Source organism: Giraffa tippelskirchi, chromosome 7 (assembly GCF_054371585.1).
Source record: "Giraffa tippelskirchi isolate mGirTip1 chromosome 7, T2T-mGirTip1v1.2.pri, whole genome shotgun sequence".
Lineage (NCBI taxonomy): Eukaryota > Metazoa > Chordata > Mammalia > Artiodactyla > Giraffidae > Giraffa > Giraffa tippelskirchi.
Window position 1 is genome coordinate 158,598,294 of NC_137281.1, and position 15,614 is coordinate 158,613,907.

Here is a 15,614-nt window from a genome sequence, read left to right on the forward strand (position 1 = left end):
AGCACTTCCAACAGAAGACGGCAGGAGTGAACATCGACATTTTAGGAATCAGTGAACTAAAATGGACTAGAATGGGTGAATTTAATTCAGATGACCATTATATCTACTACTGTGGGCAAGGATATCTTAGAAGAAATGGAGTAGCCATCACAGTCAACAACAGAGTCCAAAATCTAGTACTTGGATGCAATCTCAAACACGACAGAATGATCTCTGTTCATTTCCAAAGCAAACCATTCAATACTGCAGTAATCCAAGTCTATGCCCCGACCAGTAATGCTGAAGAAGCTGAAGTTGAATGGTTCTATGAAGACCTACAAGACCTTCTAGGACTAACACCAAAAAAAAGATATCCTTTTCATTATAGGGAACTGGAATGCAAAAGTAGGAAGTCAAGAGATACCTGGAGTAACAGGCAAATTTGGCTTTGGAGTACAAAACTAAGCAGGCCAAAGGCTAATAGAGTTTTGCCAAGAAAATGCACTGATCATAGCAAACACCCCCTTCCAACAACACAAGAGAAGACTCTACACATGGACATCACCAGATGGTCAACACCTAAATCAGATTGATGATATTCTTTACAGCCAAAGATGGAGAAGCTCTATACAGTCAGCAAAAACAAGACCAGGAGCAGACTGTGGCTCAGATCATGAACTCCTTACTGCCAAATTCAGACTTAACTTGAAGAAAGTAGGGAAAACCATTAGACCATTCAAGTATGAACTAAATCAAATCCCTTATGATTATACAGTGGAAGTGACAGATAGATTCAAGGGATTAGATCTTATAGACAGAATGCCTGAAGAACTATGGATGGAGGTTCATGACATTGTACAGGAAGCAGTGATCAAGACCATCCCCAAGAAAAAGAAATGCAGAAGGCAAAATGGTTGTCTGAGGAGGCCTTACAAATAATGGAGAAAAGAAGAGAAGCTAAAGGCAAAAGAGAAAAGGAAAGATATACCCATTTGAATGCAGAGTTCCAAAGAACAGCAAGGAGAGATAAGAAAGCCTTCCTCAGTGATCAGTGCAAAGAAACAGAGGAAAACAATAGAATGGGAAAGACTAGAGATCATTTCAAGAAAATTAGAGATACCAAAGGAACATTTCATGCAAAGATGGGCTCAATAAAGGACAAAAATGGTATGGACCTAACAGAAGCAGAAGATATTAAGAAGAGGTGGAAAGAATACACAGGAGAACTATACAAAAAAGATCTTCACGACCCAGATAATCACAATGGTGTGATCACTCACCTAAAACCAAACATCCTGGAATGCAAAGTCAAGTGGGCCTTAGGAAGCATCACTACAAACAAAGCTAGTGAGGTGATGGAATTCCAGTTGAGCTAGTTCAAATCCTAAAAGATGATATAGTTATATTGTTGCACTCAATATGCCAGGAAATTTGGAAAACTCAGCAGTGGCCACAGGACTGGAAAAGGTCAGTTTTCATTCAAATCCCAAAGAAAGGCAATGCCAAAGAATGCTCAAACTACCGCACGATTGCACTCATCTCACACATTAGTGAAGAAATGCTCAAAATTCTCCAAGCTAGGCTTCAACAGTACATGAACCGTGAGCTTCCAGGTGTTCAGGCTGGATTTAGGAAAGGCAGAGGAACAAGAGGTCAAATTTCCAACATCCGTTGGATCACTGAAAAAGCAAGAGAGTTCCAGAAAAACATTTACTTCTGCTTTATTGACTATGCCAAAGCCTTTGATTCTGTGGATCACAACAAACTGTGGAAAATTCTTCAAGAGATGGAAATACCAGACCACCTGACCTTCCTCCTTAGAAATCTGTATGCAGGTCAAGAAGCAATAGTTAGAACTGGACATAGAACAACAGACTGGTTCCAAATCGGGAAAGGAATACGTCAAGGCTGTATATTGTTACGCTGTTTATTTAAGTTCTATGCAGAGTACACCATGTGAAATGCAGGCTGGATGAAACACAAGTTGGAATCAAGATTGCCGGGAGAAATATCAATAACCTCAGATATGCAGATGACACCACCTTTATGGTAGAAAGTGAAGAACTAAAGAGCCTCTTGATGAAAGTGAAAGAGGAGAGTGAAAATGTTGGCTTAAAACTCAACATTCAGAAAACTAAGATCATGGCATCCGATCCCATCACTTCATGGGAAATAGATAGGGAAATAATGGAAACAGTGGCAGACTTTATTTTCTTGGGCTCCAAAATCACTGCAGATGATGACTGCAGCCATGAAATTAAAAGACACTTTCTCCTTGGAAGAAAAACTATGACCAACCTAGACAGCATATTAAAAAGCAGAGACATTACTTTGCCAACAGAGGTCCGTCTAGTCAAGGCTATGGTTTTTCCAGTAGTCATATAAGGATGTGAGAGTTGAATTATAAAGAAAGCTGAGCTCTGAAGAACTGATGCTTTTGAACTGTGGTGGTGGAGAAGACTCTTGAGAGTCCCTTGGACAGTGAGGAGATCCAACCAGTCCATCCTAAAGGAAATCAGTCATGAATATTTATTGGAAGGACTGATGTTGAAGCTGAAACTCCAATACTTTGGCCACATAATGCAAAGAACTGACTCATTGGAAAAGACCCTGATGCTGGGAAAGATTGAGGGCAGGAGGAGAAGGGTACGACAGAGGATGAGATGGTTGGATGGCATCACCGGCTCAATGGACATGAGTTTGAGCAAGCTTTGGGAGTTGGTGATGGACAGAGAGACCTGGCCTGCTGCAATTCATGGGGTCTCAAAGAGTCGGACATCTCTGAGCAACTGAACTGAACTGAACTGAACTAGATTTAGATGAGCTCGTCAGGGCAGGGCCCTATGCTGGGATGAATGGCCTTATAAGAGGAGGAAGAGAGAGCAGGGCTCGCTCTCTCTGTCTCCTTCTCTCTGGCCATAGGAGAACACGTGGAGTGAGTGGCCATGTTCACACCCGGAGGAGGACACTCCCCAGAACCCAACCTGCTGGCGCTCTGATCTCAGACTCCAGCCTCTGGAGCTGTGAGAAATGAATGTCTGAGTTAACATGGTGTTTTAACACACAGCATGGTGTTTTGTTATAGCAGCCCAAGCTAACTAAGACAGCTTGCTGTCTGTCTCCCTTCCTCCCGCAAACAACGAGCAACTCCCTTACTATTTGTATCCAAAGAGAAACATCTCCCTCTTCCCCATGTGTGATCATCTCCCGAGTCTATTAGCTATGACTGGGGAGAAGGCCAGTACACAAGGCCAGTAGAAAGGTAACTGGCCCCCAATGAGTTTAATTCCCAAACAATAGGGAAAGCTTTAAGGGAAATAAAAAATGTCTCCTGAAGGAATAACCCCTACTAGGAGAACCCGATTTTTGCTCCCCGCACCTCGTGACCTCAGCTTCCCAGGTGGTGCTCGTGGTAAAGAATCCACCTGCCAATGCAGTAGACGGGGTTTCGATCCCTGGGTCAGGAAGATCCCTTGGAGGAGGAAAATGGCAACCCACTCCGATAGCCTTGCCTGAAAAATTCCATGGACAAGAGGAGCCTGGCAGGTGACAGTCCATGGGGGTTGCAAATAGTCGGACACAACTGAGCGCAAGGGAATAACAATAATTGTTCGCTTGTATTGAGTACTTTCGTGGGAGGCAAATGACCGTATGGGTATTAACCATTTAACAAAACCCTAAAAGGTAGGTACCATTTTATGCTCATTTTCTCCTGAAGAAACTAAGGTACAGAAAAGTTTACTAAACCTGGTCAGAGCCACACAACTAAACAGGGATGCAGAATCGAAACACAGACCATCCGGCCTTAGAGCCTGGATTTACCCCAGCGCAGTTTCCACCTTGTTCTGATCACCTCTGAGAGCAGAAAGGAGGTCTGTCAAAGGGCAGACAGGCGTGAATGCCTCCCACCACCCCACCACCCACCCTCTGCTTTCCCCAACTCTCAGCACAGCTACAGCTTCAAGACTGAATTTTTACACAAAGGCCCAGGGTAGTCATAAATTTATAGATGTAACACGCTAAGTTTTTCCCATTCAAATTCTTTTTCACTTAATCATCATTTTATGATGTTTCTCTGACTTTTTTCTATCGACATCTGCTCGGCACTAGCTTGAAGGTTAGACTATGGAACATGTTAACCGCTTACTTGTGATGTCACGCACGTGTGTGTTGCTCACCCACAGGATGGATGTGACTCCCAGATCTAGTCAATAAGAACTGCTCCCACTCACTTCTCTTTCCCTTGCTTCTTTCTTTTGCTCAGAGAAAGCAGAGCGGAGCTACAGGAGTCAGGCTCCAAAACATTTATTTTGGGCTCTGTAAAAAGAACGATAGTGACCGTTTACTGAGGACTCGTGCAGAGAGACAGTGGACGACAGGGGTTAAAAGTCTAGGCTCCTGAGCCAGACATGCTTTGAACACTCACCTGAGGTTTTGAGCAAGTTATACCCTCCCTCAGTTTCCTCAGCTGTAAAATGGGGATATGGCCATCATAAAACATTTTGAATATTAAATGAGTCAATGTATATGAGGTGTTTAGAAAAGAGATGATATATAAATGCTATATAAATGTGATAGGCCTGTTAGTTTGGGGCAAGTGAGTATAAAAGAGGGGAGTGTCAGAAGAATGGGGGACTCTCAAAAGAGTAGGAGAGGGGCTCAAGTGGCTTGTGGATTAGTGCATGTTTGATGAACCATAACCTCAAGAAAATGCATTTACAGATAAAGATTTGCTGGGTTGAGATGAAACATTCCAGCACAAGGCAGAGAAGGAAAGAGATTCTTTCATTTAGGGGCGGTACCATTTTCCCTATTGCCTCTCATTTATTATCAGAGATGCCCACCAGTCTCTCCCAAACAGGCATCCAGCTAGGATCCTGTTCTGCCATTCTCTGCCCCCGAGATGTCCACGCCTGGATCCCCTGAACCGACGAATGTCACTTCACATGGCAAAAGAGGACTTTGCAGATGTAATTAAGTTAAGGATTTTTAGAGGGGGAGATCACCCTGGATCACGCAGGCGGGCCTGAGCATTCACAAGCATTCTTATCAGAGGAAGCTCTGAATATGGAGATAGGAGATTTGATGATGGAAACGAGAGATTGAGTGCCAGGAGGAAGGGGTCACAAGTCAAGGAAAGCAGGTGGCTCCAGGAGTTGCAGAAGGCAAGAAAAATGGGTTTTCCCCTAGACTCTCCAGAAGGAACCAGCTCTGCCAAACATTTTGACATCAATCCGGTGAGACTGATTTCATATACTTGGCTTCCAGAACTTTAAGAGAATAAATCTGTGTTAAGTCACGAGGCATACAGTCATTTGTTACAGCAGCAACAGGAAACTAACACAGACCAAAGCACCATTGTGATTACTCTTAACACAGTGTTTCTCCAACTTTGCGCATGCAAAATGCTGGTGCTCTCAAATCTAGATATTCAATAGATAAAGTTGAATATGGCACAGTGGTATTCACCTGCTAATACAGGAGATGCAAGTTCGATTCCTGGGTCAGAAAGATTCCCTGGAGGAGGAAATGGCAACCCACTCCAGTATTCTTGCCTGAAAAATCCCATGGATATAGGACCCTGGAGGGTTACAGTCCCTGGGGTTGCAACCAGTCGGACATGACTGAGTGACTGAGCATGAACACATGCAAAGTTGGATAATGAAGAGAGTTATTATAGAAAACACTAACCCTTAGCAATTTTTGAAAATGTAATACCTTGTCTTAGTCCATACAGGCCGCTGTAACACAATACCACAGACTATGGCTTATAAAGGGCAGGAGTATATTTCTTATAGTTCTGGAGGCTGGAAAGTTGCCTTCTGGTGAAGGCCCCCTTTCTGGTTCACACCTGGCTCTTTCCCACTGTGTCTTCACATAGTGAAACGGGATAGGAATCTCTCTAGGCCTCTTTGATACGGAAACTAATCCCATTCATAAGGGCTCCACCCTCATGACTTAAGCACCTCCCAAAGACCCCAGTCACTAATACCATCACCTTTGGGGTTAGAATTTCAATATATGTATTTTGAGGGGATCTATTCAGACCATATGCATATACAATGGAATATTTTCCAGTCTTATAAAATAATGAAATCCTATCATATACAATAACATGGGTGAACCATGAGGAAATTATACAAAGTGAAATAAGCCTGTCATAAAAGGACAATATTGTATGATTCCTCTTATATAAGATCTCCTAAGTAGTCGTGGTAAAAGAATCTGCCTGCCGATGCAGGAGACACAGGTTTGATCTCTGGGCTGGGAAGATCCCCTGGAGAGGGAAATGGCAACCCATTCCAGTATTCTTGCCTGGGAAATTCCACAGACAAAGGAGCCTGGCAGGCTACAATCCATGGGGTCACAAAAGAATCAGACACATCTGAGTGACTGAACAGCAACAACATTCGGATCATAGCAACCATTAAGCTTTTCTTGTATAATTTCACTGAATTTAATCCTGACAACAATTTCTTTTTAATAGATGAGCAGACAGGTTTAAAATGGTTCAGTAATTTGTCCAAAGTCGTAAACCTAATTTATAGCCAAATGAGAATTCATACCCAGATTGAGCTCAAAAATAATTACATTGAATTTAACGTATAAAAATATGTAAAACTTCAATTTTCTCTCAGTGGTTTTTATTTTACTTTGGAGATCTACCAGCACGTGTCTGCTGGCATGTGCTAGCACAGTACAACACAAAAGAACTAGAAAGAACTGATATTAACAGCAAAACTCAGGATCATCAATGCATAAGATGCAGTTGCCTATTGAAAAACTCTAGGTATTTGGACCTGTAGTTGTCATCTCCTTTTAGAGAATGTACAATTTAGTCATATTCAATATGTCTAAGCACTGTAAACAGGAAACAAATAAGGGGTGTCTTACATGCTCATCATGGCTAATTATTAGAGAAATGCAGAGCATAGGATGGTTGGATGGCATCACTGACTCAATGGACATGAGTCTGAGCTAAATCCAAGAGATAGTGAAGCACTGCCTGCTGCAGTCCATGGGGTTGCAAAGAGTCAGAAACAACTTAGCAAATGATTAACAACAAATCGAAACTGCAATGAGGTACCACCTCAAACCAGTCAGAATGGCTGCCATTAAAAAGTCTATAAATAATAAATGCTGAAGAGGATGTGGGAAAGTGGAGCCCTTCTACACCATTGGTGGGGATATAAATGGTTCATACTGGAGTGCCCAGGAGTCTCCAGTGATGGAATTCCAATTGAGCAATTTCAAATCCTAAAAGATGATGCTGTTAAAGTGCTGCACTCAATATGCCAGCAAATTTGGAAAATTCAGCAGCGGCCACAGAACTGGAAAAGGTCAGTTTTCATTTCAATCCCAAAGAAAGGCAGTGTCAAGAAATGTTCAAATTACCACACAATTGCACTCAACTCACACACCAGCAAAGTAATGCTCAAAATTCTCCAAGCCAGGCTTCAACAGTACATGAACTGAGAACTTCCAAATGTTCAATCTGGATTTAGAAAAGGCAGAGGAACCAGAGGTCAAATTGCCAACAAAAAAGCAAGAGAATTCCAGAAAAACATCCGCTTCTGCTTCATTGACTACATTAAAGCCTTTCACTTTGTGGATCACAACAAATTGTGGAAAATTCTTCAAGAGATGGGAATACCAGACCACCTTACATGCCTCAAGAAACCTATATGCAGGTCAAGAAGCAACAGTTACAACCAGACATGGAACAACAGACCGGTTCAAACTTGGGAAAGGAGTCCGTCAAGGCTGTATATTGTCACCCTGCTTATTTAACTTACATGCCGAGTACATCATGAGAAATGCTGGGCTGGAGGAAGCACAAGCTGGAATCAAGATTGCCAGGAGAAATATCAATAACCTCAGATATGCAGGTGACACCACCCTTATGGCAGAAAGCAAAGAGGAAGTAAAGAGCCTCCTGATGAAAATGAAAGACTGAAAAAGTTGGCTAAAAACTCAACATTCAGAAAGCTAAGATCATTGCATCTGGTCCCATCACTTCATGGCAAATAGATGGGGAAACAGCAGAAACAGTGACAGATTTTATTTTCTTGGGCTCCAAAATCATTGCAGATGGTGACTACAGCCATGAGGTTTAAAGACACTTGCTCCTTGGAAGAAAAGCTATGACCAATCTAGACAGCATATTAAAAAGCAGAGACATTACTTTTCCAACAAAGTTCTGTCTAGTCAAACTATGTTTTTTCCAGTAGTCATGTATGGATGTGAGAGTTGGACCATAAAGAAAGCTGAGCGCTGAAGAATGGATGCTTTTGAACTGTGGTGTTGGAGAAGACTCTTGAGAGTCTCTTGGACTGCAAGGAGAGCCAACCAGTCAATCTTAAAGGAAATCAGTTCTGAATATTTATTGGAAGGACTGATCCTGAAGCTTAAGCTCCAATATTTTGGCCTCCTGATGTGAAGAAGTGACTCACTGGAAAAGACCCTGATACTGGGAAAGATTGAAGGCAGGAGGTGAAGGAAACGACAGAAGATGGGATGGTTGGATGGCATCACTGACTCATGGACATGAGTTTGAGCAAGTTCTGGGAGTTGGTGATGGACAGGGAAACCTGGTGTGCTGCTGTCCATGGGGTTGCAAAGACTCAGACACAACTGAGCAACTGAACTGAATTGAAATTGGTGCAGCCATTATGGAAAACAGTATGGAGGGTCCTCAAAAACTAAAAATAGAACTACCATATTATTCTAAAATCCCATTTGTGAACACATATGCAGACAAACTCTAATTTGGTAATTTGAAAACATACAGGAACCCCTATATTAAAAACAGCAAAATTTAAAATAGCCAAGACATGAAAACAACCTAAATGTCCATCAACAAATGGATGTTTAAAGATGTCACACACACACACACACACACACACACACACACACAGGCAATGGAATACTACTAAGCCATAAAAAAGAGAAATAATGGCATTTGCAGCAACATGGATGAACCTAGAGATTACCATGTAAGTGTAGTAATTCAGAAAGAGCAAAATACCATATGAAATCATTTATATGTGACATCTAAAATACACCACAAATGAACTTATCTATAAAACAGAAACAGACTCCCAGACATAGAGAATAGACTTGTGGTTGTCAAAGAGGAGGGAGATGGGGGAAAGACTGGAAGTGTGGGATGAGCGGATACGAGCTATTGTACAAAGGATGGACAGACAACAGGGTCCCGCTATATAGCACAGGGACTATATTCAGTATCCTGTGATAAGCCATAACGGAAAAGAGTATGAAAAAGAACATATATATATATATATGTATAATTGAATCACTTTGCTGTATAGCAGAAATTAACATAACATTCAACTATACTTCAATAAAATTTTTTAAAACTAAATTAAAAAAATAAAGGGTGCTTTTTAAGGTTGCCACTTTCATGTGTATAGAAGGCACCAGGCCATGATAAAAATTTAATTATAACAACTACATTATTATACTGGTGACTTTTGTTTTCCTCATTTTACAAATGGTGAAACTAAGGCTTGGAGAGCTTAAGTAACTTGCCTAAAGTTGCCCAGCATGTGAGTGACAAGCCAGACTGGAACCAACAGCAGTCTACTTCCAAAATCCACGCTCTTTTCTGCAAACCCACTGAGAGGGGAGAAAACTGTCAGACTGTATCTGCTTTCCCCTCAAAAAGCATCATCCAGAAGAGCACTGACCCCATCTTCGACCCCTTATGACTCAGTCTGGGGGCAGTGTAACCGCTAACCCTGGTGGGGAGAAGGGGTGGAGACCAGAGGCTCAGTGAGAACTGCTCACCGCACGGCTCTGCGCTGCTCTGCAAAGAACACGGTAGCTTCTGGTACGAAACCCCCTGAGCTAGAAAAGCGCTCATCTTCTTGAACCCAAGTCTGTTTGTAGGTGACCTCAACTCCTTCCCTCGATCTCACCTCTGGGGTCCCAGAGAATAAGCCTACGCCCCCTCCAGCTGATGAAGCTTGTCTGCCTCCCTGTTTTTATTTGTCTCTGAGCTAGACGCATTCCCTCTTCTTCATCCACCCTTGATGAGAGCAGGTTTTCTGTGTTAAGATCTGTCAAAAGCAGAGGTGACTCCCCAGCTGACTGCTCCCTTGACTTGAGTCCTGTCATCTCAGCAAGACGGACCCCTCAGGACACGCACAGAGAGAGAGAGACTGGTCAGAGACTGGGGGGTTGTATTTCTTTTCCTTCAGCTACTACTCAAGACAGCACAACGCAACATTCAGCACTTCTTTCACTGCTTTCAGCCCTTGGCCAAGGGAGCGATGACTCGAGGGAAGGGCAGCTGTGGCCCCCCAAGCTGGCACTGCTCATGGACACACGGGACGCGGCCCCCAGCGGTGGCCCACACCCCACCGCCAACCCCAAGCACGAACAGGAACCTGTTTCAGTGGCTGGAGTGGGGGTCCCTTTGGTTTCTTCCCCAGGCCAGAAATGTTCTCGTCTCATCCAAGGCAGAGGTCCCTCTCCATTGCCTGAAGCACAAGCAAGCATAGCTTCCAGAGATGGAGCTTCTTGTCACAGGAGATGCCATAAATATCCCAGGGGAACGGACCCTGAGCACAGGGACAGCCACCACCCTTGGTGACACCGATTTGTTCTCATGAAAAAGGCACCATTCTTCCCTCCAGGGAGCCTCGGTGGGGTCTCCAGGCCCCCTTGAAGGGAATCTGACCCATGCTGGCTTGTGGCAGTCTCCACTTTCACCATCTTGGACTTCCTCTAGATAATTCCATTTAGGGTGATTAATTCACCAAGAAATGGAGGTGTTTAAGAGATACTGGGTTGGCCAAAAAGTTCATTTGGTTTGCCCATGAATGGCTGAAGGAGCATTCTTCTCTAAGAATCATGGCACAACAGAAAGACCTCACTACCTCCTCTCAACCGAAACCCCCTAAACGTATTTGTGCTAAAAGAAAAGAGCATGGATTTGATCTGGATTCTCCTGGAAAACAACCTGTTTAAACCACATATTAACCTAGAATGATGCTCCCGCGTCGCAAACCAGAGACAAAGCTCCATCCTGACTTCCTGCCAATGCACTTTGGGCTCCAGAACCCTCCTGGACTTGGGTTCCGTTACCGTGTCCACCAGGATATGGGGGCCCTGTGGTCTGTGGGTCAAGAATCTTGATTCCAAGGTTTAAGTCCCACCTCTGCTTGTTTTCATTCTGGGATTTTTGCACAAACCCCGCAGGCTTCCGAGCTTTGATGACCTTGTCTGTGGAGTCATGTTACTTTCTGCAGCAGCACCTGCGTCCTGGGCTGTTCTGAGAGACAAGGAGGGAAGCATCGGGTTACTGGAGCATCCCTCACGGGAGGGGTCACGGGGCAGCTTCAGTTCTCAACAGCTCTCTGGGTTCCTCTCCCAGAACTGGCTTTTCCTTACCCTTGTGTCAGACTGAAGGCAAGTCTCATGATTCTTCCAGACACTTTAACAAGTCTCGGTTGGGTAATTCATATCTTTGGGTGTGAATGAATAAATAAAACTTTCCACTCCTTTGTTCACTCACAGCCTTTCCGTGTATACAGCGAGCAAGCAGGAGGGCTGCCTGCCTGGGAGGAGGTGGCGTCTGTCTTCTCTTTCCCATCCTGCACATCCAGCCCTTCTCCTCAATCTTGTTAACCCTGGTTTCTGACCCTTGTGGATCAGAGCACAGGAGAGGGAGAAACGAAGATCATCTCAGGATGACCGCGTGTGGTCCCCAGCTTCCCTCCTGGACTCTTCCCGGAACCTGTGACACATGCCCTCCCTCGCCCCATCGCTGGGGGTTAGCACCTTGCAGTTCTGCTCACTTGGATGGATGCCTGCCTTCCAGCTGACACCTACGCACCCTACTTTGGCCCCTGGAAATCCAGGAACGCCCCCTGACTCCTCTCGGGTGGTGCCACCTCGCCCCTGCTGGTAGCCATCCTGGTCTGCATCTAAGACAGCCCCGCTGCCCCCAAGCCCGGCCCCGGCTGCTCCCAGGACGCACCTCCTCTGCCCAGAGAAACAGGCGGAGTGCAGCCAACCCCGAGAGAGCAGCAGTCTCTCCATCACGCCATCCTCTCCACAGCCAGACAGTCTCTCGCCCTCGGGGATTTTGGAAATGAGTCGGGCACCAGTTTGCGGTTCCCACCAAAGGCCCAGAGACACACGGTACATTCCCTGGGTAGACCCCTTATTGGCCCCTCTCTGGACCAACCCATCCCACCGACAACTCCATCTTCGATTCTCTTCCTCATCTCCTGCCCTCCTGCCTGTCTTTCCAACTTCTTTGAGGCTGGAGGTGAGTGGTCAAGGGAGAGTCAGAACCCACATTTTGTTCACAGTCTTGCCCGTGGTTTTGCACCCCACCTTGGAAGGTAGCCTCTATTAACAATAATAGTAATCATGGCAGCCAACGTTGATAAGTCACTAAGAAGTGCTGGATGGGCTTCCCAGGTGGTACAGTGGTAAAGAATCTGTTTGCCACTGCAGGAGATGCAAGAGACGTGGGTTTGATCCCTGGGTCAGGAAGATCCCCCAGAGGAGGAAATGGCAACCCGTTGCATTATTCTTGTCTGGAAAATTTCGTGGACGGAGGAGCCTGGTGGGCTATAATCCGTGAGGTCACCTAGGATCGGACACGAGTGAGTGACTGAGCGCTCCCTCACAAAGCGCTGGGCGCCAAGCCAAGTGCTCCCTCAGCATTCTCTGCGTTGAATCCTCGCTACCACCCGTGAGGAAGCTGTGACGCTCGTCTCACTTGATAGATGAGGAACCCGAGGCTCAGGGAGCACCAGGAGACCTCACTGGGATCACGGAGTCCATGAAGCGCGAGGGTTGGACTCCAAAGCTGTGGAGTCTGATTCTGAGGCCGGGGCCCCAAACAGACTCCTCGTCAGACACTAGAAGGCTTATGTAACCATGAAATCAGTCATTTCCTTGATACTCTATGAGAAAGCCTTTTGTAAAACGATCAAGGATTCTCTAGTTATTTATACTGTTATTGTCGTTGTGAAAAAAAATACTTTTTATTATTCCATTCTATTTGGTATGGCTTTGGGCTGCTAATATAAAGCACATTAAACACTCCAAAGTAATTTAAACTGAGGCTGGGGACTGGGAGGTGATGGAGTAAGTGTTACAGCGGCCATTAAAATGTCTTAAACATTAAGGTTCCTAAACATGGGGTATTTAGCTATATTAACATCGCCAAGTTAAACTGGCTGTTTTCCCAAGCATGATCTCTAGTAATTGCCACTTGATACAATAGTGAACCTAACGAACTGACATGTAAGCAACACGGATGATGTTCCTGTGCACCCCCCCCCAAGCACCATTAGGTACACGGGGCTTCACCGATCGCTGAGAAAACAGAACTCCTGTGCTTTGCTTTGGACTCAGAAGCATCACAAATGTTTGCACAGGTTTCCCTTCCACTTGACAGGATTTAAAAAGAAGTGAAACCATTGCATGGGTGCAAAGGGTAACAGTGGCAGCCGCTAGGAGAGGATGAGCCACTGCGGCTCTTTGCTGGGCACTGGCTGGCCTGAGCACCTCACAGGAAATGCTTCCTCCAACCGTCTCAGCAACACTCGGGAGAAACTCGGACTCCCAAGTTACAGAGAGGGCTTAGGGTAGCGATCAGAGCAGGCAGAACCACCTCCCCCCCCCCAGAGATGTCCACATCCTCATATGGAACCTGGCGGTAAGCTACCTTACATGGCAAAGAGACTCCAGGTGAGCTTAAGTTTGGCGTGTTGACGTGGGGAGATGATACTAGATGATCCAAGTGTTAACCACAAGGATCCTTGAAGTCACAATGGAATCACAAGGATGCTTAAAATATGGAAGAGGAAGACAGAAGGTAAAGTCAAATTCAGAGAGATATTTGAAGGTATTATTAGACAGCTGGCTCTGAAGATGGAGGAAGGGACCAATGAGCCAAGGAGTCCAGGCAGCCCCTGGAGGCTGGAAAAGGCAGGAAGTGGGTTCTCCCCCAGAACCTCCAGCAGGAACACAGCCCTACTGACACCTTGATATTAGCCCAGTGGGACCCATTTTGGACCTCTGACCTCCAGAACTCTAAGACAGAAAAACTGTATTGGTTTAAGCCACTAAATGTGTGTCACTTGTGACAGCAGCAATGGGAAACTAATATAGTCACCACACATTAGTAAGTGATGGAGGCTGGACTTGAACTCTGGTGTGCTGGCCTCCAAATTCCATCCTGTACTTTCTCACTGTGGTCAGTTGGGTGTCCCCCACCATTCCCACCTTGGAAATAAAAAGTTGAAATCCTAACCCTCAGTGTCTGTAAATGTGACCTTAATTACAAATAAAGTCTTTGCAGATGATCCAATTAAGTTGAGGTCATTAGGGTGGGCACTCATCCAAGTGACTGACACTCTTATAAAAGCAGGAAAATTGACCACAGTCGTGCACAGAGGGAGGATGCTGTGAAGAGACACAGGAAGAAGACAGCCATTCACAAGCCAAGGAATGCCGGAGGCTTCCAGAAGCCAGGAGAGACGGAACGGCCCTCCTACCTTCAGAGGGCAAATGGCCCTGCCAACACCGTGGTTCTGAGCTTCCAGCCTCCTGAACTGTGAGACCATAAAACTGAACTGCTGTAGCCACCTGGCTTATGGTACTTTGTTTCGAAAGCCCGAGGCAAATAGTGCACTCATGATAAACAGCAACATCACAGCACTTGAGTCTACAATCTGAGTTAGACTCGCTCCCCACAACCAGCACCAAGGAGATTATTAATAATAAACTGAAAACAATACCACCTTACATGCATATATACGTTTTTCTTTTATGCACACGTCTCACCAATAAAGACTTTTCTGATCGGACCATAATTACGTAAGCAAGTGAAGGACTATGTGTCCAGTGTGGCTTTACCATAGTAGCCTGTGTGTTTCAGACACCGGCCTTAGACTGTGCAAATACCACCCTGTCACTGACGCGGGAAAGTTACCGACCTTTGATATTCCTCTGTGTCTTCATCCGCGCAATATAAATTACCATAATAGTTCCTCCCCCATGTGGTTCTTGAGAGGGTTAAATTAGAGAGCACCTGTGGAGTTCTTCATCCAGCCCAAGTGAAGCCCCCAGAAAACCCTTCCGTACATCTAGGAAAATTCAAAGCTCAGAGAAGTTAAGTGATTTCCCTAAGGGCATTTGACTTCTAAGTCACAAAACCAGGACTCAAAAAAAACCCCAAGGCTTCTAAATACTAAGGCAGGACTCTTTGTAGCATAATATCCTGTCTCTCTATTACCTTTCGTTTTCATTATTTGGAGGCCTTAAATAAATCGAACCCTTTTATCCTTTGAACAATTCTAAATCTAATTCTGCTTCCCATGTCCACCCCAGTCAGTCAAGAAAGATTACAGTTTCTCTAAACGACTAAGTCTTCTTGCTCGATTCTTTTATGAGAACCTTCGTCCCAAGAAGTAAGTCATCTTATAGCCCAGGGGCAAAGCAGTTCTCTCAAGACAAGGCCTTGCTAGATAAAACACCGAGACGTAAAAAAATGGAAGACAGAGCAGCTCACCCCCCTCCGCTGCCCCTAAACGGCTGACGCCCCTGCACCTGCCAACTGTGTTCCAGAGCCCCGCCACTTGCTG

General features: G+C 44.9%; 1 long non-coding RNA gene across 1 annotated transcript in view; it reads right to left on the minus strand.

The window, feature by feature from the left end:
• LOC145513571 (uncharacterized) overlaps positions 1–11,050 on the minus strand; it is a 52,461-nt gene extending 41,411 nt beyond the window's left edge. Inside the window, exon 1 of the long non-coding RNA XR_014059524.1 lies at positions 10,988–11,050. This is a non-coding gene — a long non-coding RNA (uncharacterized LOC145513571). The remainder of the gene's footprint in view (positions 1–10,987) is intronic.
• Positions 11,051–15,614: the final 4,564 nt, after the last annotated feature.